At 45.7% G+C, this 27,069-nt stretch overlaps 1 protein-coding gene across 1 annotated transcript in view; it reads right to left on the reverse strand.

Annotated features, from left to right (window-relative positions):
• Positions 1-26,773, reverse strand: part of LOC114081976 (uncharacterized) — a 64,087-nt gene extending 37,314 nt beyond the window's left edge. Inside the window, exon 1 of the mRNA XM_071618509.1 lies at positions 26,590-26,773. The gene's annotated coding sequence lies outside the window, so the exon portion shown is untranslated. The remainder of the gene's footprint in view (positions 1-26,589) is intronic.
• Positions 26,774-27,069: the final 296 nt, after the last annotated feature.

Genomic DNA, 27,069 nt, shown 5'->3' on the forward strand with positions numbered 1-27,069 from the left:
TTGAATCGTCAGATCCAGAAAGCCCTATCCAGCCTCCATCTTGCCTGACCTCTCTGTGGGCTCTGCACTAGGGACTTGTCCGTGCCTCTTGAAGCTCTCCCTCACTTCTTCTCTTGCTTCTCATTTTTTTCCAGCTACTTCTTTTACCTTTTCATTAAGTATCAGGGGTCCCCAGAGTTCTATCCTAAGACTTCTCTTTTCATTCAATGTGCACTTTCAAGGGATTTTGCAAAGTTTCATTTGCTGCTTATGAACAGATGGCTTTTAAACCGTATTTCTAGCCCAGACATCCAGTCGAACACGATATCTGACATATAGAAAGTAAGCAATAAATGTCGGCTGAAACCACCGGAGTTCTAGCTGGATATTGTTCGGGCCACAGACTCCCGTGGCCATAATCATCAGGATGTCCCAGATCATGCCTGTGGGTCTTCAGATTCATCTTAAATGGAAATGATCTTCTGTGCCTGATCCTTCTTTCTTAACTTTTTCCCCCTTGGGGAAGTGGCATCTGTTAGGAAGAATTTCTTTTGTGGGTTTTAAAGCCTCTCAAGACTGTGGAACCACATCTCTTAGGAGATGGTTTGACCATACTACTTTGCCCGTAAGCACTTCCATCCTGTGACAGAGCCCTGTCGGGACAGATTCCAAGACTACGACTTTTCCTGAGGATAAGGGGATAACTTGGACATTTCTGAAAAATCAGGCATGGACCACAGAGGCGGAATTGTCAGCCTACCTCAACGCTGGCGTGCAAAGGCTTCCGTGAGAAAGGCTGCAGCGCGCTCTGTCATGGAGAGAGGGTGGCACGTGCTGACGTTGGCAGGTGCCTGTGCTCTGCAGAGCAGAAGGGCGGACGCCAAAGTGTGACTGTTCGAGCTGCAGCGGAACATTAAATCTGCAACAGCCAGCAGTTGGGCAGGAGGCAGTCTGGCTGTGGGTCACCAGCAAGGCCACCTTCTAAGTAGATAAGGGGATCTCTGCGTTAGGGGAGGGAGATATGGGTTCCTGAGCTGGGGTGGGGAGGACTAGAAAGGATTTTAGGCTTCACTGTGCAGGAACACTACTCGCTTTCATTTCCCGGGTCTCGTTATTTCCCCACATGTTTTCCTTCCACAGAATTAGGCATTATTCTCATTTGGGGTCAGTCGCCTGCCAATTTTGATGCTTAAAAAAAAATAATGGTTTTTGTGCCATTCATCGTTGAGCATATCTTTTTTTATAAGTGAGACATTTTCTCCTGCTTTCACTTGACTCAGAAGTAAACGAATGGTTCCATCTTGTCTTTCCCTCTTACACGTGCCTTGGGCATTTGGCAAGTATGTATGCAATGTCACCTCAGTTAGAACATTTTGGAGGTAAGTTATCTGCGATTATGAAAAGCAGGCCAGAGTACAGTTCTCTTCCTAAACTCACTGATGACATTGCTGCTGCAGTAGTAGCAACAATCCCTTATTCAGATTTTTAAAATATTCTCCTCTGAAAGACCTAAGTCAGTTTCCTAAATTCTGCCGTCTGTTGGCTTCACTCTTACAGAAAACTGTTACCAGAGCCGATGGGCCTGTAAAATCCACTTGTTGAAACCGTGCTCGTTCGGGGTGGGGGTAGGGGGTGTCGGGAGAGGGAGGGTTGGAAAGAGCTCTCAAGGTGCGGTATCCCTGGTCAAGTAAGCCAGGACTGCAGACAGACACCGTCAGCACTGGGGGATGCTCAGTAGGCTTCCCAGCCACCAAGGCTCTGTTCCCCAGCGCCCAGCCTTGGCCTTTTTCTCTCTTTCTCTTTCTCTTTTCCCTCTGTCTCCCTCCCTCCCTCCTCCCTTCCTCCCCTAGCTCCCACACAAGGTGAGGTGATGGAAAGTGCCTGATGCCGAGACCCCAGCCATCCCGAGCCTCCTGTGCTCACCTTCACCCAGACGCTCTCTGTACATTAGAAGGAAAGGAGCCCCACTCAGGCCTAGAGGTGAGAGTCGAGACCGAAGGACCGTAGGCTTCAGGGCCTCTCACTTTCACAGAGCTCTTGCCAGGCCCTGCGTCTAAGCGAGGCTGACTGTCCTTCTCTTCAGGAGGTCCCCAAATGGAATAGCTCCCGGCCACATGCACCTGGACTCGGCTCTGCCTGTACTCGTAGTTCACTCTCAAGTGTTAGCTGACCTCTTCCTCAGCAAGACCCAACATCCATTTCACCTGACAACGAACCCCACAGTTGCTCAAGTGAGACACGTATTGGAGGGACAGAGCCACCACACAGTGACGTTTCCAGCATGATTGCTACTTCAAATGTTGGACCCTATTATCTTGAGATGAGCTTTTATACCAACCAGATCATTTGATTTGATGCTAAGGGTCTTGACAAATTTTAAAAGCAACCCCCCATACTTTTATAACTATCAGCTTACTGCTCATTTGATATGGTCTTTCAATGACAATTAATCAAAGAGATAAGAATTTTAGGAAACTGTAGTTTGGGGTTCTAGTACATGGTAGCATTGGTGGCAACTGTGACTGCCAGCGTTGGGTTGGTCATCTTGGAAAGGGCCAGCTGGTGAGAAGATGGGGCAAGGGGAGGATCTGGAGGGAAGAGAGTTAAACATCTACCAGGAACCCACGCTTTACGCAGACCTGGTATTTCTTACAATCATGTTGCATGTGATCCTGGGGGACCACAATCCCCATCCCAGATTCCCCAGATGTTTGCCTGAAGAGCAACTATTTCAGGATTGAAGTGAATAGAGAAAAAGAGGAGGTAAGGCCAGTCCCAGGGTATTGACGTGGGTCTGGGGAGTTTATTCAGATTCCAAGCCACTGAACACTCTACCCCACAGCCAGCTGTCTAGGGCACTGTGGTTTCACAGAGGTGGGGTGAACGTTCAGCGTATCTTTGTTCTAACACAGTGAGAGCTTGCCAACAGCACTGTGCCAGGCAGGAGAAGAAGGTCCCCTGACACAACAGGCAACTTGCAAGTTCTGTCTCAGGCCCCTTTTCTTCTGAGACATGGCTCCGGCCAGAGGAATGGAAGCCCGTCTCCGTCATAGTTACCCTGTGAAATAGCAGGGGGTGCACCGTAGAGCTGGGTAGGAGTCAGCAAGTGCTCTCATCCTTTTGGGCTTACATTTTCTCATGTATAAAGTGAAGAGATTGGGATAGATGATGGCTAGCTAGCATCCTGACAACTCTCGACATTCTAAGATTTAGTCCTTGAGTTTAGTACATTGAGTTATTAACTAAAAACAACTAGCTTGCTTTTATGGTACCTATAGGATCAGGAGAAAGTAGGGGGAAATGGAATTCAAGAAAATTCAAGAAAAACAACAATGTTGTCCAACAGAACTTTCTGCAAAGATGGAAATGTTCTCTGTAAACAGTGTCAAAAGTGGTAGCTACTGGCTATCTGGGGCTATCAAGTATTTAAAATGAAGCTGATGCGACTAAGAAACTGATTTTAAAATTTTATTTCATTTTAATTATTTCAAATTTAAATGGCCACATGTTAATAGTGGCTATCATATTGAATAGGGAAAATAGCCATTTTATGTGAGCCAAATGTCAGGTATACAGATCAAATAGGGAGTGGGTTGAGAACTGTTCAGTTGAATAATAAAGAAAGGCATGGGTTTAATTTTGGAAAATTACAAATAGAGCACAATTATTGTTTTATTTATTTAATTTTTTTAGTTGTAGAACCATATCTTTATTTTTATTTATTTATTTTTATGTGGTGCTGAGGATTGAACCCAGTGCCTCATGAGTGCGAGGCAAGCGTTCTACCACTGAGCTACAATCCCAGCCCACAATTATTGTGTTAGATCTTCTAAGAAAGAAGGACAGACTCTCATATTGTAAGGAAGGAAATAATAATGAACCTTGTGATCATATATAACCTCATGCTCTCCAAGAGCCTTTCATGAGCATAGTTTGAACTCTGTGAGGTAGAAGACAGGTAATATTTTCTCATTTTACAGATGAGGAAATTGAGACCCAGATGTTTGTCCAAGGTTGCAGCCTTCAAACAGTAATGAAGAAATGTTTTGAACCAACCAATCACTTCCGGCTTCACTTTTCTACTCCCTCTCCCAGACAGTCCAACCTCCAATCCCTCCCCTTGCCTAGCTTCACCATGAAAATGGTAACAAATTATAAAATATTCCAAAATATAATAAGAATAGAAAAGATGTGCGAAAGAAGGGCTCAATAGTCCACCCAACTAGACAATCAAACCTGAACAAATCAAGAGTCCATTATATCTCAGCTGGGCATGGTAGGTAGCCGTAATCACTGCAGAAGGCTGAGGCAGGAGGATTGCAAGTTCAAAGCCAGCCTTAGCAACTTATTAAAAAAAAATACTGTGATAGAGCTCAGTGGTAGATGCCCCTGAGTTCAGTCCCCAGTATGGGGACAGCAGGGAGTTATATCTCTTAAGAGAAGAGGAAAGGAGTAAAAATTAATTTTCCAGTATGTATCGGGCGTTGAGAAATCACTAGCTTGAGCTCATACACCAATGAAATGGCACAACTGGGATTCTGTCCTGCCCTCCTGGCTGTTCCCACAGTCATGTCCACATTCAGAGGAAGGAAGATTCCTCCCTTTTCTCTTCCCACGGAGAATGCTGCAAAGAAGCCAAGCATGTAACTCTGGGGCTGCCAGGCCTGGACTGGACCTTAGATCTGGCACATTCTACATTTCCAAATCCCCTTCCTCAACTGCAAACCTGGGGTGACATTCTACCAATTTTATAGGGCTATGGGTGGATTCAACCAAATTAAGTTATAAAAAACACAGCATAGCGCTTGGCGCACTTGCAGAGTGAACAGTGGTTATTAATATTTTACATTTTTAATGTGCTGCAGACTGTTGGCAATTCTAAAACAGGAGTTCCCAAAATTACTTCAGACAAGTAGTGTTTTTGCAAAAATCCACTGAGTAGATGATCTCTGAGGACAAAGGACGCTCAGTTGGAGGATGGGAGTGAAGTTGAATGGATGCCGCAGATTTCAAAACGGTCATTGGCAGGATCAGCGACCGAGACGGAAACAGCGAGGTGATCTTGGCTCAAAGGCCTAGGGTGGCTTTCTGACCCCCTCTCTCTCTGTGATTGGTGTCCCCACTGTCCCTTCTGGAGTTCACATATCCACTCCTCATTGCCTGTGTCTACCTGCACCTGTATGAAAACCACATTCCCCAAAGAACCATTCTTTTTACTCATTCAGTAACTGCTTATGAAGTACCTCATGTGGCCAGGCTCAGTTCTGATAGTCAGGGCTCAGCAGTACACAGGACAGGGGGAGGGGACAGACACAAAGTGCACAGATGGACAAGATCCCTACAGAACGCGGTGCTAGGGACAGCAAGAAGGAGAAAGCTGGGCTTGTAGGTAAAGGGCCGGACCATGGATGGGTCAGGAGAGGCAGAAAGCCAGACCTGCAGGACAGGGAAGAGCCAGCCTGCAGGATCTGAGGGCAGACGATTGTGGGCAATCGTCACAGCAGGTGCAGGAGCCCTGAGGCAGAAATGAGCTGGGTGCACCTGGGGGAGGAAAAGGCCAGGTGGCTCAGCTGAAGCCACCTGTCAGGAGATGAGGGCAGACACAGGCAGGGGTCAGATCATCAGGCTCATGCGCGGCCCTGGGACGGGGCTTGGGTTTTGTTCTAAATGCGTTTGAAGGCCACTTGGATATTATGAAGCAGGGGAGCGATGGGATCTGGTTTGCCTTTCAAAAAGATCACTCCTAACCTACCCCTGCCCAGCTCTGAAGTGTGAGTGCACACGCGCACGCACACTCCTTCTCCTAAGAGCACCGCCACTCTCCGGTGACCTAGGCCTGCCTGCGCCTCTCCCCGCCCTTCAGCCCGTGCCAGAGCCACCAGGTCTGCCGCACGAGTGTTCCTGGAGCTCAGCCTCCTTCCTGTTTCCCCGCCATGGCCTAGCCATGTCCTTGAATAAGGTCTGCTAATGTCACTTCCTGCTCAGGACCTCCAAAGACCTCCAGTCCCCAAGAACCCAAGTCAGAATTCTCTAACCCTCCCGTGTCAGCCTGACCTGCTCTCCTCTCCCTCTGCGCTCACCTGTGTGCCTTCTGTGCGCCACCTGTGTGCCTTCTGTGCTCCACCTGTATACATCCTGTGCTCCACCTGTATACATCCTGTGCTCCACCTGTATACATCCTGTACTCCACCTGTATACATCCTGTGCTCCACCTGTGTGCCTTGTGTACTCCACCTGTATACATCCTGTACTCCACCTGTATACATCCTGTACTCCACCTGTGTACATCCTGTACTCCACCTGTGTGCCTTGTGTACTCCACCTGTATACATCCTGTGCTCCACCTGTATGACTTCTGTGCTCCACCTGTATGACTTCTGTGCTCCACCTGTATACATCCTGTACGCCACCTGTGTGCCTTCTGTGCTCCACCTGTATACATCCTGTGCTCCACCTGTATACATCCTGTGCTCCACCTGTATGCCTTCTGTACTCCACCTGTGTACATCCTGTGCTCCACCTGTATGCCTTCTGTGCTCCACCTGTATACATCCTGTGCGCCACCTGTGTGCCTTCTGTGCTCCACCTGTATACATCCTGTGCTCCACCTGTATACATCCTGTACTCCACCTGTATACATCCTGTGCTCCACCTGTATACATCCTGTGCTCCACCTGTATACATCCTGTGCTCCACCTGTATGCCTTCTGTACTCCACCTGTGTACATCCTGTGCTCCACCTGTATACATCCTGTACTCCACCTGTATACATCCTGTGCTCCACCTGTATACATCCTGTGCTCCACCTGTATACATCCTGTGCTCCACCTGTATACATCCTGTGCTCCACCTGTATGCCTTCTGTACTCCACCTGTGTACATCCTGTGCTCCACCTGTGTGCCTTCTGTGCTCCACCTGTATACATCCTGTGCGCCACCTGTGTGCCTTCTGTGCTCCACCTGTATACATCCTGTGCTCCACCTGTATACATCCTGTACTCCACCTGTATACATCCTGTGCTCCACCTGTATACATCCTGTACTCCACCTGTATACATCCTGTGCTCCACCTGTATACATCCTGTGCTCCACCTGTATACATCCTGTGCTCCACCTGTATGCCTTCTGTACTCCACCTGTGTACATCCTGTGCTCCACCTGTATGCCTTCTGTACTCCACCTGTATACATCCTGTACTCCACCTGTATACATCCTGTGCTCCACCTGTATACATCCTGTGCTCCACCTGTGTACATCCTGTGCTCCACCTGTATGTGTTCTGAACTCCACCTGTGTGCCTTGTGTACTCCACCCGCGTGCCTTCTGTACGCCACCTGTATACATCCTGTACGCCACCTGTATACATCCTGTACTCCACCTGTGTGCCTTGTGTACTCCACCTGTATACATCCTGTACTCCACCTGTGTGCCTTCTGTACTCCACCTGTATACATCCTGTACTCCACCTGTATACCTTCTGTACTCCACCTGTATACATCCTGTACTCCACCTGTGTGCCTTGTGTACTCCACCTGTGTACATCCTGTACTCCACCTGTATACATCCTGTACTCCACCTGTATACCTTCTGTACTCCACCTGTATACATCCTGTACTCCACCTGTGTGCCTTGTGTACTCCACCTGTGTACATCCTGTACTCCACCTGTATACATCCTGTACTCCACCTGTGTGCCTTGTGTACTCCACCTGTGTACATCCTGTACTCCACCTGTGTACATCCTGTACTCCACCTGTGTACATCCTGTACTCCACCTGTATACATCCTGTGCTCCACCTGTGTACATCCTGTACTCCACCTGTGTACATCCTGTACTCCACCTGTATACATCCTGTGCTCCACCTGTGTACATCCTGTACTCCACCTGTATACATCCTGTGCTCCACCTGTGTACATCCTGTACTCCACCTGTGTACATCCTGTGCTCCACCTGTGTACATCCTGTACTCCACCTGTATACATCCTGTACTCCACCTGTGTACATCCTGTGCTCCACCTGTGTCCTGTACACCACCTGTATACATCCTGTACTCCACCTGTGTCCTGTACTCCACCTGTATACATTCTGTACTTTACCTGTGTGCCTTCTGTACTCCACCTGTATACATTCTGTACTCTACCTGTATGCCTTCTGTACTCCACCTGTATACATCCTGTACTCCACCTGTGTCCTGTACTCCACCTGTATACATTCTGTACTCTACCTGTGTGCCTTCTGTACTCCACCTGTATGCATTCTGTACTCCACCTGTATACATCCTGTGCTCCACCTGTATGCGTTCTGTACTCCAGCCAATCTGGCCAACCTGCTCCTCTTGCACGTGGCTTGCTTTTATTTGTACTATTTCCTGGGAGTGAACTGACACTCCCTCAATTACATCTGCTGAGATCTTTGCCATCCAGTCTCTAGAGTAAAATGATACCATCTCCCCAACACTGGCTCTGCTCTTTCTGACTAAATGTGAACCTCCCGCAAGATTTTGTCTGAACCTTTTAGAGTATTTATTATATTCTTCTTTGTATTACAGTTAATTCCCCTACCAAATTATTAACCCCTTAAGGATGGGCACTGAATACTATTCATTTTATTTTTATTTTTTAGTTGTAGATGGACACAATGCCTTTATTTTATTTATTTTTATGTGGTGCTGAGGCTCATGCTAGGCAAGCACTCTGCCACTGAGCCATAGCCCCAGCCCAAATGCTATTCACTTTTTATGGCTGTTAGTATCTACCAAAGAACCAAGTGCTTGCAAGAGTTACCTGATAAATACATGTTGAATGAATGAATGAACAATGGAATAAAAAAACAAAAATAGAAAAGATGAATTCTAAAATTCATCTTTGGGCTGCATCACTCAGCAAGATGATTTTTGGAAATCTATGAATAGTCAGAAGAGGGAAGAAGCAGGGTCCAGCCCTTTAATCTTCACAATGGCTTGTAAGGGCCCCTGGGAACACCAATAAGCGTGGAGACAGTTTTCCATTGTTGTCCATGGAATGGAAGTCAGTAAAAAGTCACGCGGGAGTTGCTGGGAATCATGCACTGTGTTGACAGGGCCCTAGGACGTGGACTCCAGTCTGTGGCTCCCCGCTACCCACAGTCCTTCAATCCCCACGGTGGATTTATGGGAAATAATGTAAAACCATTTCCCTTAGCAATTAATTTTGAGTTGAGCAGTTCCTGTTCTGAAAAAAAGACAGAAGTTTCAGTTGATTTCCCAATTCTTCACTGTACTATATCAACATTCCCAAAGACTGAATCAGTGTGTTGGGGTTTACCTCAATCAATTGCACTGGTGAGTTCATTTATTTTAAGTGGCTTTGCTTTGGAAGGAAGAACTCACTCGTGGAGCAGCCTTCTGTTTCTTTCTTCCTTTCTTTTTAAGAAAATGGGGGCAACATTTGCTTGGGAAACAACAAAGCAACCTCCCCTCACTATCTCTTGCTTCGTGCATTGACCTTGACTCTTTTTGTGAATAAGATGGTAATCCCATGGCCTTGTTGTTATTTAAATGACAGGGACGGTCAGTACATGGCTTAGATGAAACCGTCTGTTATTAATCATATCTGAGCCTCAGAAGGAACCAATGAATAAGGGTGCCTTGTTTTTATTCCTTTTTAGTAGCTTAGAAGACTCCTCCTAGGAGAGAAGGAATCCATGCAGATTGGTCCCGTTAGTGAGGGGAACGCAGCAGTAGGTGGCTCCTGGGGGTGCGGCTGCTGCTCCTCCCGAGTCCTAGTGAGGTCTCGAGGTCTCGCAGGGAGCTGGTTCCCGATCATCATGTTCATTGACCTTTCTTTTATTCTGAAGTATGGAGTCCTGCAGGAAGTGAATAGAGGCAGGCCTTCCCAGGTGGTGTCTAGAGCGTGGGGATCTTGTCATCCAGAGTTTAGGGAGCCAGCTTTCTACCAGCTTCACATCTCTGTTCTCTGGTCTTAGCCCCTGGCCTTAGAGAGCCAACGACTGTTCCATTACCCGGAGAGTCCAGAAAACAATCTTCTTTTACAAACACTTTTTTTTTTCTTTTTTGCGGTGCTGGGGGTTGGACCCAGGGCCTTGTGCAAGTGAGGCAGGGCCTCTACCAGGTGAGCTGCATCCCCAGCCCCCCAAACACTATTTCTATATGTACGTGAGGTCAATGGAGAGATGCAGGTGTGAGCCTATCCTTAGGGATGAGGGTCCCTTCTCTTGGCTGTGGTTCTCTGAAGGAAGGGGAAGAAAGTGCATTTTTATTATGACATTTGGCTCCTTGGGGTCAGAAGTACTCTCCTGTAGTTCAAGAAAACAAGGTAAAAAATACTCCGTTTGCGTTCCAGCAAGGTCATTGCGTTCCAGCAAGGTCATTCTCAATGGGATAGGAAAACCTGGATGCAAACCCTGGTTCTGCTTTTAACAAACGGAGGAGCCTGGGCAGGTTCTTGCACCTGTCTGTGGATCAGTTTGCCTAACTGTAAAACAGGAACAAAGATACCAGAGTGTGAAGGTTTTGCACAGGTTATATGGGATGACAGATATAGACAAGATAGAGAAATACAGGGGATGACAGAAGAATCTGGTGGGCTGGTAGCTGAACAATCAGAAGATTTATCGTGACCTCCCAAAGCCTCTGTCTTTGGACCTGTCCCGCTCAATTTATATAGAAATGATTTGGTTAAAGCTATAGAAAGCATTTTTTTAAAATCTCATTTGACAGAGGACGAAAATAAGGGATGACCTACCTGTTGGCTACATTTCTTATCACAGTGCTAAAACTCCATTTGCTGACAGAAAAGAAGAAAAAGAAAAAGAAAAAAAATCTCATTTGAAGGTGCTATAAAATTGGTAGAAATGACTATTAAATGCAAATGCAAAAAATAAACCAAAAAAGCCTCAAAATGTTAATTCTAAAAAAATGAATTTCAAAGTAGATACAAGCAAAAATAACTTAAATCCAATATATAAATCCCAAAGTCCAGGTTGCTTACATAGCAGCATGTGCTGGGGAAAGGAGATGTGGGGAGGGGGGAGGGGAGGAGGAGGCTGGAAAAATAACGTTCTCTTGGGCTACACCAAGAGACTGTGATATCTAACGCAGGGGAGGTGAGGGTTCTGCATCCCCATGGAGACAAGTGATCAGTTTTGAATGCCTCTCTTTAAAAGGAACACAGACAAACTGAAGTGCATTCAGTACAATGGCCAGAGAGAGAAAACTTCCATGGTGTCCTATAAGGAACTCAGTGTTCCACCTGGAGAAAAGAAGTCTCGCGGGGACCCTCACACCTATTTCAAATATGGGGAGGGACACATGTAGTTAAGATGGGTGAACCACTACGTGTCTCCCCAGACAAAGCCAGGACCAGTGAATGGTGAAACAAAGCTCCTGAAGGTTGCACAAAGCTGCCCTGTCCCCACTGGTCCTTCTACAGACTCTGTGTGGCTCCTCGAGGGGAGTGTCACCATCAGGAGACAGGCACCTGACAGGAGACCAGACCAGAGGAACCCAAAAGTTTCCTTCTACCCCTCAGAAGTCATGGCTGCCCCTGATCTTTGGGAGACAGATCCAAAGGTAAATGCTTTTAGTGAAATATGTTTAATTAATTAATTATTTAAAGAATCCCTGAGTTCTGGGCAAGTAGTGGTTTCAATCACCAGCACAGGACTATGGAGAAGGCACTTAAGTGGAGACAGACAAGTTTGGGTCAAACCCCAGCTCTGACACCTGCGCTTTGACTTTATGCAAATTACCCAATGACCCTTAGCCTCACTTTCTTCATCTACCCATATTAGTACTTAGTTTAAAGGTTGTTGGCAGGATTAAATGAGGTACCGTGTCTCATTGATTCTAAGATGCATATGTGTTTGCATTTTAATCGCTCTGAAATGAAGCTATTAAACATTCTAATATTGATGGCACATATAGCATACATACAATTTAATTGGAAGTGTTGTTTTTTTTTCAAATTTCATGGTGACAGATTGAAGTGGGCCTTACAAAAATCAATAGCAATTCATATTCAAAGGAATATACTAATGTGTACTAACAATTAGCATAACGAATGGCACACAGTGTGCTCAGTACAATGCTGTTTCTGTTCTTCCCTTTTTAAAATATTTTATTTGTTAGTTGTAGTTGGACACAATACCTTCATTTTATTTATTTATTTGTACGTGGTGCTGAGGGTGCAACCAGGGTCTTGCACGTGCTGGGCGAGCGCTCTACCGCTGAGCCCCAGCCCCAGCTCCGTTCCTTCTTTTCTAGACAGCTTTTCACGACCTCTTGGGAAACAGGGAGGTCCTCCAGGATTCATAACTGGAACTGGCTGACAGATTCCCAAGATGGCAGATGAACGAGGACGTTCACTCTCACCTGATCTCAAGGAGGTCATTCCTAACTCCCCCTCACACCTACACACACTTAGGTCTGTGTACAGTATGTCTACTCCTTCCCTCCCCGTTCTTCCTGTGGTTATGGAAACATTCTGGACCTTCCAGCTCTGCTTGCTCCGTATACTTGAGTTCAGATCGAGGTTCACTTATGAACGCCAGGCCAGACGTGCCTGCCTGCTTTGTATGAGGAGAGGTTCCTGCCTTCACCAACGCTCTACTCCCAGTTTTCCAAACCCGTCACCTGCCACAGATTCGAGTTCTTCCCTCTACTGGTGCTCAGTTCAAGGTGTTACTTGGCCACGAGAAGCACAGAATAAATTCAGTGCTGCAAGGGTACATCAGTAAGGGAAATTTTTTCTTGACCTGGATGGCCCCGAACATAGTCATCAGAGAGGTTTTTCTTTCCTTCTTTGTAGTCAGATACCATGGTTGTAAGTGCAGATTTTTCCTCATGTAGGAACATATCTAATCCTTTATAAATGTTATCAAGCATGTTGCCTCACTGTTATTTTATGTTAGTGAAGTTGGCCAGGTTAACTACATAGTACAAAATCCACCTCGTTATAGCTACCTCACATTTTTTAACTATTTAATGGTATACACCATCTAATCTTGCAGCGATATTAGAAATTCATTTGCTAGTGCGCTCTATCGCGCTCTCTCTCTCTCTCTACCTCGCTCTCTCTCTCTCTCTCTCTCTCCCTCTCCCCCGCCCCCCCAGCCTAACTTCTAGACAGTGGATTGCTGCTTGGTACCCCCAGCAGAGGGTGTGCAGAAGTATGGTCAGTGAGCCAGTAACTTAGTCAATGTTCATTTGACCCCCTGTAGGTCTGCCATTACGCTGGGTTCTGGGACGAGAAAGATCAAAGCTAGGCCTTTAAGGCCTTCATCTTCTAGAATACAGATATGGAACAGAAGCCTTACTGAGCAGCAGCTTTCTCAAGCGATAACACTTTGCTGATTTGGCCGTGGTCTCCACCCCCTTTTTCGACGTGTGGATGAGAGGCCCTTGGCATGTTGAGCCACAGCTAGTGGTAGTGGGCTGCCTTGGGATCCCCACTCGGCTGGAGTCGTCAGTGTGTTTGTTCCTAGACCTATTTGTGCTAGTTCTTCTTATGATTGTAATTACATGATTTAATTAAACTTTTTTAAAGTAGAGAAATACAGGCACAAAAAAGAAATTGTTTCTATAAGATCTAAGTTGGATATACAAGAGAGACATCAAAAGTGAGTCACTAAAACCAACAACAACAAAACTGTGCTGTCGACGTAGGCATGGGAGAGCCGATTGCAAAACATCGTTTAATTTGGGAAAACTCATTTGCCCCACAACTGTCTTTAAGATCTTGCTCCACTTTAAAGAAACCAAGACAAATATACATATATTATATATATAATAATTTATATATATGGAGAGAGAGAGAGAGAGAGAGAGAGAGAGAGAACGCACCTCCAGGATCAGAGTGCTAATCGGAGGCCTTAGACTCCAGAGACGAGGCTAAAGGTCAAGGAATGGTTCCGTCATTTTTGTGCTCTAACTCTCTTGTTCAGCTAAATCACTATGAATCAAGTCGGTTATGAATGGTTTCTAACGTTGCTGACATAAAGTGCTGAGAATCAGGCACGATGGCCTCTTATGGGGAAGAGAGTGCACGGGCAGACTCCACGGGAAAGAGGTAAGTCCTGCTCCTTGCCAAAGGGGTCAGAAGTCCCTGGGAAGTAAGGAGGGGCGAGTCTCCTCCCAGGGGAGGACCAGGTGAGTCAGTTTTCTAAACTTCATAGATCAGCCCGGAGTTAAGAGAGCACGGATGCGGGTCTCTTTTCTGCCCTGTGCTCTCCCCAGTTACCTGCCTCAGTGTGGGCGGAAGGTGCGGAAACTGCGGGCCCGTCAGTGGGCTACGGGGGAGATGGGGTGGTCATGTAGTAATAGAGAGGTAAGCAGAGACCACCCCAAGACTTTTCAGAAGTAAGGTGATAGGAATGCGAGGATGATCCTAGAGATGAAGGAGATATTCCGTTTATTTCTAAGTCCGCACCAAGACATAAGAAGTATGCGACTGAAGAGAGGAGAGGGTGGACATAGCCCCCGGAGGCACATGGAGTGGAAGACACTCTGAACCAGCACTCAACTTAACTAGTACTCAACTCAACTAACCAGCACACAGCGACTCACCAGACTCCTCCAGCAACAGGCCGTGACCTCCACTTGTTTTCCTGTGTGGGAACTGGGCGTCATGGAAGTCAAGCTCACGACACAGGGTGGTGCAGATGACCAGGGGACGGGGACCAGAACTCAGTCACTCGATTGCAAATCCTACATGCACTCCAATATCCCAGGCCACCTTCTCTGGAGCTGCTCAGTTGACCACCCTGTGCTGGGCTGTCTCGGGTTTACTCATTTGTTAAAACTTTTGGTAGGAAAGGGAGCTGCAGCTAATGGCTGAAATGAGGGCTGGAGGTTACCGAGGATCTCAGTTATGCTGCCTACCTCCAACCTCCATTACCAGGGATAATCAGAAGCCAGCTCTAGCAATTTTCTGCAACTTTCATTAATTTTAAGTGAATTTATATACACTGTCATTTTCCCCCCTTTACCCAGATTAGAATGAACTTGTCTTTTCAGTCTCATTGCAGGCAGACCCCTTGCATGTCTTTGAGACTGTCTGTTGTTTTTCTCTGGATCCTTTGTATTTCTGCTTTATTTTCTTTGAAATGAAAGGACCCAATGCTGAATTTTGATTTTAAGGTGAAGTCATAACATCAATGTATATCATTAAAATGTTTTATTGTAATTACAGAAATATTCAATGCCAAATTATGTGCACTATATTATTTTCTGCATTATTCTTTATTCCATTCTCAAAGTTAATACAGCCTATTATATCTCATTCATTCTTCTGACTGCTGCTGCGCAGCGAGCAGATGTCTCCATTGAGCGATCCACAATGAATCCGAGATCTTTTTCCTGAGCACTTACAAGTAGAGTAATTCAGAGCCCATCAGTGAGCATGAGCTGTTTCAATTGTTCCTTCCAGTGTACATTAGCTCGCACTTGTCTACATAAAATTTCAAAGAATCATAGATATTAAAGATGGAAAAGACCAGTTAGTTTATCAAGCCTTCCCGCTCTGCCAGCAAAAGCAAGCAAAGGAAGGAATTCTATCAGTATGTACTATTTTAATGATGCTGGTTAATAATGATCACAATTACCATTCACAGTCTGTGATCTCTTTCATCCTGAAATCAGTTAAAAGACTTTTAAAAAGCAGCATTTCTCTTTTAAAAGGAAACCAGGCACATATATCAACGTTACCATACTCTAAGTCAACCCAAAGAAGCCACACATTCAATTCAGTTGACTGCAATAAACAACTCCTGCCCTTTTGTGTACCAGCTACTAAGTGATTTCTGGTAGTGGACACATAAAGCTATCACAGTCATTCTAAGAGTCGGAGGTAGGGGTTGGGGTGGTGGCTCAGTGGTGGAGCACTTACTTGCCTGGCATGTGTAAGGCCCCGGGTTTGAGTCTCAACACCACATAGAGATAAAGTAAAGGTCCATTTACAACTAAAATAAATATAGATTTAAAAAAAAAAAGAGTTGAAGATAACATGGACACTCTGGAGTTTCTCTGGCTCTAGGAATTGAGAAAGACTTCATGAGGAAAGTGACAATTGAGACAGGCCTTAAAGGCTGAGCTTAAAGTCCGTTGACAAGAGTCTGGGGGAAGGGGACGTGAATAAGGACCAACCGAAACAAAGCTAGAGATCTTCACTGGATTTCCACTTTACAGTATGCATTTTCTTACTACATGTGAATAAAGTCTACTTGACCTCTTTAAAAGGATTAGGATATAGAGACTCAACTTAATCAATCACCTTAAACAACAACCACAACACCTGGACTACCGGTTGTGGTAGACTTATGGAAACAAGACAGAATACCTTAAATAGGACTCCCTAAAGATTTTTTTTTTTCGGAAAACCTGGTATCCTATACAAGGAAAATTGGGACTTCCCAGCTAGAGACTAAATTCAAATCAAAGAGTAGATGCATAGACGGTCTACCTGTTGGTGCCTTCGTACTCACCAAGCAACACATGAGAACCGACAGCAGGGCATCATTGGGTCACTCCACAGATTTGTGGGTCCTTGTTGGAACACTGTACAATTCTAGAACACAGAGTTGGGGCTAGAAGCATAGAACAGGAGGTCTCATTTTCTGACTCCTTCAGTAGTTATCCGTATAAGTATAGACTAGGAAAAGGCCGATACATTCTTACACTGAGTAAGAGTAGATGTTTCTCTACTTTCACTCAAAGAACCTAACCCTCAAAAACCCTGTCAGCATATCCGTTACTTACTTTATTAGTTTCTTATCAAGTTAGCTATTAATGCCTTTTTCATAACACCACTGGTCTGAAGAAGAAGGAGACAGCTGAAGACTTATGGCTCCTCCACGTTTGCCCTCAAGGACCTTGCAAACATCTCCTACGTGAAGCCTAGCAATTTTCTGCAACTTTCATTGCCAAATTAATCGTCCTCTGCAACGATCGACTCCTGTGGTTCTTTGAGCATTGCTATGTGCTTTACAACGTGTGTGATCCTCTCCCTCCGACAGGATGGAAGTACCTTAAAGGAAGGGATTCATACTCCATTCACCTGCATTCCCCACGTTGCTGAGCTCATTTTTCTGTTGCCTGACACACAATAAATATTCACCACATGTCTGTTAAATCGCTTCTCCGGGTCTCGGAAATCTTATTTTGACATATTTAAATTATTAAGTTTTTTTTTTTTTAACCTTTCCAAAATTTGCCCTAGTCTGTTTGATCATGTCACTTGGATTCAGATGCCAGCTCCTTGTAGGTGGGTGCCTAACATGAGCCTTCATTTAATCAGTACGAACCTCTGGTAGGGAACTGAACCAGCCCTTAACAAGACTTGAACCTTGACTGAGTCACTTGTGCCTTTGCAAAACCTTTGGAGTCAGATGAACCTGGGTTTACACAGACGTATATTCAAGCTATGATTGTCCTTTACTAGTTTTATGACCTTAGTTGTGTGAACTTGGGCAAGTTACACTCTCTAGACCTCAGGGTCCTCAACTAGGAAATGAAGGTATTAGCAGCATCTGTCTCAGTTTAAACGAGACAATGTACGAAAAAGTTTAGCTCTGTCCTTAGCACAAAGCAAACAATGATTATTATGTGGTATTCTCATTCATCAAATAGAAATAATAACACAAGTGCTTTAGGATTATTGTAAGGAATAAATAAAGTAACAAGTAAAATTTACTTAACACGCTATTCCATAAGGTTTCTTTCTTCCTATGTGCTAAAATAATGCTACAGTTGAATGAGGACCTATGACATACCAGGCTTGGTATGTAATACAGTCACTTTAAATATATGGCCCATCTAATTTAACTCTTACAACAAGGTACTGAAATGATAATCATCATCCTTATTTTACAGTTGAGTAAACTGAGTTGAAGAGGGAATAACCAGTCCAAATTCACATAAGTGCTTCAGATTATTCCAGAAGCTATAGATGAGAAGGATCAGGGGCAGATGAGGGAAGTTTGGGAGACACACACAGAGAAGAAATGTCCTATGGAGTTGGGCCTTTCTATTTGTTCTCACCCTTGGCCTCCGACCCAGAGTCATGCTTGCTTTGTGCGCTGGCCTCTGGGCTCCATGTCAGTATGTGTTCTCGCTCACTCTTCCCCTACTCTAGCTTTTAAACAGATACATGAAATAATGGAACGATATCATTCGTCCAAGAGTCCACTCTCACACACCTCCCTCTCCCAGTCTGTCTCACTCACGAATTCGCTGTTTCCATGGTTGTCTTTTCTGTTCACTGATTATCACCCATGAAACATTTTGATTTTAATGACCTGGTTATCCTTAATTTCCTAGACTTCCATATGGACTTCCATGAGGTACGTCAAATATTCGTGTTGCCACTACATGGGAGGAAAATGGCCCTCCCATGGTTCCTCCTAAAAAGCAGTCCACACCAGCCCTGCCCGCCCCCTCGCCCTGCCCAGCCTCCTGGACCAAAGGGGAGCGTCCGGCCTCTGGCCACTCCAACACAGCCATCTGAGGACAGAAAGCATCACAGTGGGAAGGTGAGATGTGCTAACTGGGTTCTTCCTGGGGATCCGCATTAGGGAATTCCGGAAGAATGAAGCAATTTTCAGGAAAACAACAACCGGAAGAATACAAAGAAAAAACCATGAGAAAGAAGCCCTGAAGGGGTCAGAATCGAGAGGGCAGAGTTCTGGTGTGGGAGTCCCCGCAAGCTGAAAAAGCTACAATTGGGTGACAGCGAAAGGCTACAGACTAAACCAGCAGGTACCAGGGGAGACGGCAAGCAAACAGCCAGAGAAGGAGGCTGAGGGAGGCAGGAGGTCTCCTGGGCTGGCTCAGTGCGAGAGCTCTGCAGTCTGACTTCCAGCCCTGTCTTGAGCCTCCTCACAGCGAATGCCCCTGAGTCAGTCCTTTGCAACTGGAAGCCCTTTCCCAGAGAGTTCAGCACTTAAAGTGTCTTTTAGAGAATCGAAGTGCCTTGTTCCCTTCCGCGATTCTGAAGGTCACCACGCAGACCCCTGGAAGCCAGGCGCTCCCCTGGCTGCTCTCGGATGGCCCAGCCTTTCTCAAACACCTCTTCATTCTCCATTTCTGAGAGAGGAAACTTCCCTTTACCGAACACCTAAAAATCAACCAATGGTCCTACCGGGGTGAGACAGGCAAAGGTAACCAAACTATTTACCTTCAGCGATTCTTCAGCAGAAGAAAATAAGTCATGGGTGAAGAGTCTCGAGGCCCAGGAAGGGGAAACGGGAGAAACAAGCTTAGGGGAGACCAGCTGGGAGCAAGACAGGATCCCGGGCACCCAAAACACTTGATTACAAACGTCAATTCATTCTTTGCAATGAGAGAAAAGGATGAAGACCTTATGGAGATTTCCTTTTTAAATGTGAGATATAATGCTTCAGTTCAGGGTTTTTGTCATTCTTTTTGCATCTACATTAATTAACAGGCTACATTTCGATGTGAATTGTTTATCATTCTACAGCACTTATTGATCGCCTGCTTTGTTCCTCCCCTTCCTAAGCATTAGAGGTACAGACACTAAAAACGTCTCGCCCTGAGGGAGCCACTGCCCAGAGTGGAAGGCCGAAGATCTAGGACAGGTGCTAAGGGTGACAGGGTGCATGCCCAGCTCGGGTGGTGCAGCATGGTGGGGTGATGACGAGGGGAAGGCTTGGGTCAGGGAGCTTTCCAGAAGAAATGCCCAGGATTGAGTCTTGCAGGCAGCAGGAGCCGGTGAGGAAGGGTGAAGCAGACCAAGGAGAGGGGCAGCCTCTAGGTCACAGTTGCCTTAGACACCCTAGTGTCACGCACCTCTGTGTGGTAAGCCACCAAACAGGCATCCGTAGAGCAGGTGCCCTGACCCTCACTCGCAGTCTCCTGGCCATACATTCTCACAAAATCTCCCTCCTCAAACACATAGCAACTGCACAAGCCCGAGAATGATAAAAAATCCAACATGTCTGGTGTGTGACAAGATAAACTACCTCCAGGTTCACAAATGTTTCTTCTGAGCTAAATGATGGCTTGGTTTCTTTCAGATGCTATTAATGGCAGTTTTGAGTTTGTGTATTTATTTTTCAGGAAAAAGGGTGATTATGTTTTTTTGTGGAATTACTAAAGCTTTTCAATGCTTTAGACCAAAGGCATTTTAAATTTTGAAGTGAATAATGTAAAACTACTTTTGATAACTACTTAAGCCATTAAAAATTAGATTGGCAACAATAATAATAAATATGTAGAATACGCTTTTCTTTTCCTTTATAAAAGCAGTTAGCATTCATCAATAATAAATATTTTACATATTTCTAGAGTATGTCTGTATGTCTTAAAAAGCTTGCTGATATACTCCTTCTGCTTTTCTATCTTTGAAATCAATAATACATCACTCTTATGCATTTGCCTTTGAGATTGTAATGAAATTAAACAAGATACCCAATGTTAGAAATTTTAAGCAACCCAGAATAAAAGGATCAATATAAGTCAAAGATAATTATGTATTGGTATATATGTGAATTGTTTATTGTCTTCAAAATCTCCTTTCCCAATTAGGAAGTAATTATATCTTATATACTATTTTTTTTTCAGATGTGGGAAAATTAAAAAAAACAGACCATGAGGCCAATTAAGAGACTCATTGGTTTACTAACCGTCAAAGCAGCCTTGAAAGGGTCTCCTTTGCTACAAGCAAAATGATCTTACTAAAAGATGACAGAGAATTTACATTGGGTTCTAAAAATCACATTAAGAGCTATTGTACAAAATTTTTAAATTATATCTTTTCAATGGTTGAACCAGCTTTAAATAACTAGTGCCTGAAGTGGCTCATAGGGTGACATGATCAATGGAAACATGGTTCCTTCCCTCTCTGCTCTGCCTCACCCTCAGGCCCACTTCAGAAGCAGTCTGCTACTCACATCCTAGAGGCATGTACAACATGCACACACACAACACACATGTACATATCAGCAAGTCTTCATAATGTCCTCATAGGCTGTCAATAGTCCTGCCGTCCCCAAAGCTGAGTGTTACACACACGGCACGTATCACCAGCACTACAGTCGCTTAAACTGGTCCTTTGCACCTAAAACAACACGTGAGCATGATTCAAAAAGAAACAGCCTGTTTCTATGAAAAGGCTGTAAGAGCCGTGGGGCGATGGACCCAGCGCCGCCGTTTAGATTCATACTTATTATACATGAAGACATGCATCGAAGCAGCCTATTCTTTTGAAAATGGTTCTTTAGTCTTGCACATGTGCCTGCATGCTGACTGGCAAATTCTTTCAAAACCCATGAATTAAGATCCTACTTTTTCCTATCGTGCTTTCCACCTCAAAATGCCAATGTAGTTTGTACGGTGGATGCACAGGAATGAATCCCACCATCCACAGAACCCATGGTTCTTGAATTGGGCTTCTTGACCAAAACACCAGATTCATGCTGTATTCTTTTCACAGAATCAGAAACTCTGAATAGCTGAGCTGGAAGGAATTGTAAAGATGATTCAATCCAATTCTCTCATGGAAAGGAGATCTAGAGAACTAGAATGGGGATTTTGGCAAAACCAAAACCCAAAGCTGCTCCAGTGTACCCTGCAGAAAACACGTCATCATTAATCAGATTCGGGGATCCTTTTTTTTCCCTTTAAATCAAGGGCTGGGGCTGGGGCTCAGCAGTTGAGTGCTTGCCTGGCACGTGCGGGGTGCTGGGTTCGATCCTCAGCACCACATAAAAATGAATAAATAAATAAAGGTATTGTGTCCAACTACAACTAAAAAAATTTTTAGAAATCAATACTTTATAAGTCCTAGTATTTAAAAAAAAAAAGTGTGTGTGTGTGGGGGGGCAAACTACAGTCATCATTTTAATGCCACGTCACACCTGAATAGTGCGGTGACTGCCTCAGTTCTCTGCTCCTCATCACTGACGGGAAGACCTAGCGACTGAATCGCCACCCACACGTTGCACCCTATTTTCTTGAGTTCTTGAATGAATCATATAACCTTACTCGAACATAACCGAAGGATAACAATATCACTGAATTCACAGTCTCTTATAGGAGATGACCAAGCAGATATTTTAGAGTGCATTGAAATATCAGGGCTTACAAGGAATGAAGATGTTTTCTATTTTACATTTTACGTCTCTTAGGGCTGGGGTGCAAAATTTCCTTCATCCAAGCTGTATGCAACATAGGATTTGGGACTGAACAGTCGGGGGACGTCCTGCACATCGTGTGAGTTTTGCCTTTAGTGGGACTAGAGGTGCCAGCATTTTTACTTATACCCAGCACATACACATTGAACCTTGTAAAACATCACAAAAGTGTTCATTTTTATTCTCCCAGAGTTGAGGACGGTCTGACAAACCTCTCCTCCAACCAGGCCCTTGTTTTACTCACGTCTCAACTGCCCACTGTTTTTGGATTACTCTTCCAGTGCCAACTCAGATTTCCTCTGCCAGAGGCAGCTCCCCGGTGAGTAGCATGTTTGGGAGGCAGAGTTAAATCGGAAGTGATCAAAGACTTGCAAATAGAGTGCATCCTGCCCCAAGAAAGAATTGGCCTCAAATGCCAACCGCAGACCATGGCAGGCTCTGATTTAGGGAGTCGGTACAGTGTGGGCAGGGCACATCACTACATAACAGTATGGGGTGCACAGGAATGACTCTCACTTTGCTCATGACGTGACTTAACCATACAGTGTGTGTGTAGGTTCTCAAAGTGTACGCACCAAACCTATGATTTATGTGTGGGTGGGCATGTCTATCTTCTTTTTAAGCTATTAAATTAATCTTTTTTTTAAAAAAAGACAGATTGACAACACTGAAGACAACATTTCCTTGAGTACTAGAAAAAGACACAATGTAGAAAATGGTGATACAGGCACCAACGTAAATCTGCCTTCTTGCAAAAATGACTAGCATTTCAACCATATCCTCTCTCCAGGGAAGACCACAAACGGGAACAGGGATGGGGAGATGGCCCTATCTTTGATATCACCAAACTGGGAAGATTTTAGTAACCCAACCAAAATGGAATCAGTTGCTGGGATTTTTTAAAAAATCTTTTCTCTCTCTCTATAGGCATGTTGGGAAGAGTGGGAAAAGCCATTTCACTACCCTTACTGCCTTTGAAATTCCAAGATGACAGTAATAATGGTGGAGTTTCCTGCAGCCAAGTGTTTAGTATCAGCCCAGGAACTATGGAATAAGTAAAGCGAGGGGAAAGCCTCACTAACCACAGTCCCCTCCAACGCCTATTAGGATTTAACAGCGCTCAGAGGCTACCGCTAACTGAATTACCCAGATAATGACTGTTATAAGGCCGGCTCACAACAAGTGTTAAGGTATTTAATAGTACAAGTGTAAAGGGTTAGCAGATGTTATTTGAGTCTTTGCTATGCTGTGTGCTGGGGTTGGGGGTTGCGGGGGAAGAGAGAGGGAGAGAGAGAGAGAGAATTTCCTAAAGTCTTTGTCATTGCAATTGCTGGGCTCCATGATTAGGAATGTCACCAGTGGAAACAGGACTGGCTGGGGCAGGGGAATCTCAGGCACAAAGAGAAAAGGACAGTCAGCTCATATCCAATTTAGGTCGACAACGTGAATGTCTTATTATGACATCTGCATGCTGCTGTTGAATCTGTATCATGTTCTGATCCCTATCAGGGTGCGGGGGCACACCTTCAATCCCAGCTATTCTGGGGACTGATACCAGGGACCATAAGTTTAAGGACAGCCTCAGAAATCTAGCAAAATCCTCTCAAACTAAGAATAAAATGGACTGGGATGTGGCTCAGTGGTAAAGTGCCCCTGGGTTCAACCCATAGTATGAGAAAGAAAAAATACAATAAAAAAGAGCTGGGTTGTGGCTCAGTGACATAGCACTTGCCTAGCATGTGAGAGGCCCTGGGTTTGACTCCCAGCACTGAAAACAAAAAACAAAAAAGTTTTAATAACTGATTTGTGGAAGTATGTATTTAATGTTGATCATACCGACAGCTCTATAAGCTCCCTAAGGGTAGGGGCTTCTCTGTAGTGCTTTTTCTATATCCATAGTGCCCAATAAGGTGCCCGACACATAACAAAGGCTCCCAAATATCAGCTGAGTCAACAAATGAATACATGAGTGGATTTGTGCCAGTCCACGTTGTGGCCGTGTTTGCCGTTTGTGCCCGCGACGGCAGGAGCAGGGCAGAGAGCTGCTAGAACCTAGCATAAGGAGAGAACCAGAGAAGTGCCTACCCTGATGGTCCAAGGCTGGAGGGTGTGAGATGGAGCGTGGGGGAGGCGAGGTGGCTGGCATGACTACCCACAGGACACTCTGAGCCCCAGGGTGAGATCTGCATGACACCACAGCTTCGTGAGGCCTCCTCGGATCATCAGTTGCCTTTCTTGGGCCTGAACATCCTCATCTGAAACACGATGAACCTGGGCTCGCTGGTGCACACCTGTGACTCCAGCTACTCAGAAGGCCGAAGCAAGAGTATCACAAGTTTGAGGACAGCCTGGGCGACTTAGGGACACTCCATCTCAAAATAAAAAATAAAAAGGGCTGGAGATATAGCTCAGTGGTGAAGCCCCCTGGGTTCAACCCCCAGGACTGCGATGGAATAAATGAATCATAAAACATGGTGAATAACCTTTCTTCTCCATTGCAGTTCTGAGATTCTGACATTTTGGAAAGGTATCTGAGCCCCAAGAGCTTGCCAGAGACAAACCATGGTACGATCTTCTGCCTACGAAGTAGAAAACAATTAAGTTTTGAGATATAAAGTATCGCTCTATTCCAATAAAACAGTCAATGTGGGTTGGAGGGGGGCGGGCATCTTCTTGCCAGATTGAGACCAATTAAATGTCTTTCAGACATCATCCTTTCCCTGCCTAGAAATCAGTTTCCAGGCCCTCCTATAAGAACAACAATATTCTCAACCAGGCCTGGCCTTAGCTTCCACCTCTGGCCATCACAGGGAGTCCGTCTGATAAACATTCGCAGTTAGAATGGAAGTAGTCACAGCCTCCCAGACTTTCACAGATTTTTGGGGAGGCAAGTAGCAGAGTCATAGGAAACCTAGAATTAGGTAAGAAAGCAAAATTCCCCCAGAGAATTCAGAGAGAGCTACAACTGAGCATCTTAAACAATCACTGTGTAAGAGCAGAAGAAAGAAAACCCACAATTCAAAAAAATGTGTATCTATATATGCATAATTTTTTCTTCCAAACAAACATCTTAGAGATGAATATTAGGTACTAATTTCAGCTTTCTACTCCCACATCTCAAGATGTCACTTGGAAAAGCAAAAGGTTTTATCCACAAAACCACCAGTGAGTAAAGAGCCGTCACATTCCTACCCTCACACGCACGGTAAGGTATCTACTCTCTGATAAACGGCAATTGTAAATAAATCTCATTTAATCTCTAAAAGCCACAATAAAAATCTTCACCCTCCACGGCAGAGCTTACAGATGTGTATGCAGCCCTGCCGGGGCCAGAACACAAGGTCTCGAATCAACTACCACAACAGGAGGCACATTTTCTTCTCAAGCATCTTACATTGACCTTCTTTTTAAAAAAAAAATGTAGGAGGGAGGAGGAAAGGGGAAAACCCAACCCCTCCCACCCCATTCTCTGTACAAATCGGCCAATAAATCTAACGAAAAGACACAAGAGAGAGGGACAGAAGCCAACAGGTGGAAAAGGGCTTTTTGTTTCCTTAGAAATGCTCAGACACTTGATCTGTGCTCCGGGGTGTTTGTCTCAGGGTGTCCTTAGCGATGGTTTTGTCATCATTATGGTGATGACCAGGAGTCAGGGGGACACCTGTACTTTGTGATTCCACAGCATCTCTGGCTTGGCCATCTCTCCACGTTTTAGACACAGCGCTCTGTGAGGTTTTGCCAAATCCCGGGGAGATGGGCCGCATCCCCAGTCGGCTTTCTCTCGTTTACACAGGTGGGGAAACTGAGGCCGGGGCACCCCGGCTGCTTTGCAGTGTCTGCGACGGGGAGATGCCGGAGGCTGGAAAAGTTTGTGATTGTCTCGTGGCAGACTTCCCTGGCTCTCCCTTCTCGCCTGCCAGGCCGCTCTTCCTGGGAGAGTCTGGGCGGGGGCTGAGGACTGGGGTAACTCCCCTTCACCACAGGCGCGCCAAGGCAGAGTGTGGGAAGTCCACACTCCACAGACCACGGCAGACTCGCACACACAAAGCTCGATGCCACCTCTGCAGTCACTCAGCACAGCCCAGCCAGCCCTGGCTCAGCCTGAGAAGGCACAGCTCGGAGCTGGCAAGGCCGCCCTGGCTCGGGCTGGGCTTCCCGAAGGAGGGCTCTGCCCTCTCTCCCTCTCTCCCTCTCTCTTTCCCTCCCACCCTCCACCCTCCTCCCACCCTCTCCTTCCACCCCTTTCCCCCACCGACCCAGAGGCGAGATCCTGTTACTGGGGTTCCCTGGAAAGAGGGGCCATCCCCAGCCCTGAGCGCCTTGGAAAGACTTGCAGGGGCAACGCGGGCGCTGCAGTCGCAGGACCCCAGCGCCCCTCCTGAGCAGCGCAGGAAGGAGACCCCCACTTGCAGGCACAGGCGAGCCAGCCTGCTCAGAAGAAGGAATTGTTAGGGCTCTTACCTTTTTTATGAGGAGAAATTCTGGAGAATCATTTCAGAAACTGAGGGGGAAAGTGAATGGAGACAAAAAAGGCCCTTTTCCTGCGATCCCTGGCCTCCTGGTATCAAGACACCAGGACAACATCAAAGCAACTTAGGGGGAACACTTTAGGGGCCTATTGTCTGCTCTGGTCTGATCTGTTTTCCTTCTGACTCCCCCTCTCGCTGCGGTGACACTTGGTACGGCCCAGGCATTCATGCCAAGTAGCTTTCACACATGGAAGCTTGTCTGAAGCAATTGCTGACAAGCCACAAACAAGACATTCCCCTCCCTTCTCCGCACCCCCTCTCCTCCCCCCTCCGCACCCCACTCCCCCTCCACCTTTCCCTCCTCCCCTCCGGTCTCCCTCCTCCTTTCTTCTGAATGCAAACTAAAACTCTCCAGTGACAGGCCCGGCTTGCAGGCTTGGCCTAGCTGCACAGGCAGGCGCGCACACACACA

Source organism: Marmota flaviventris, chromosome 10 (genome assembly GCF_047511675.1).
Source record: "Marmota flaviventris isolate mMarFla1 chromosome 10, mMarFla1.hap1, whole genome shotgun sequence".
NCBI classification, from domain to species: Eukaryota; Metazoa; Chordata; class Mammalia; order Rodentia; family Sciuridae; genus Marmota; species Marmota flaviventris.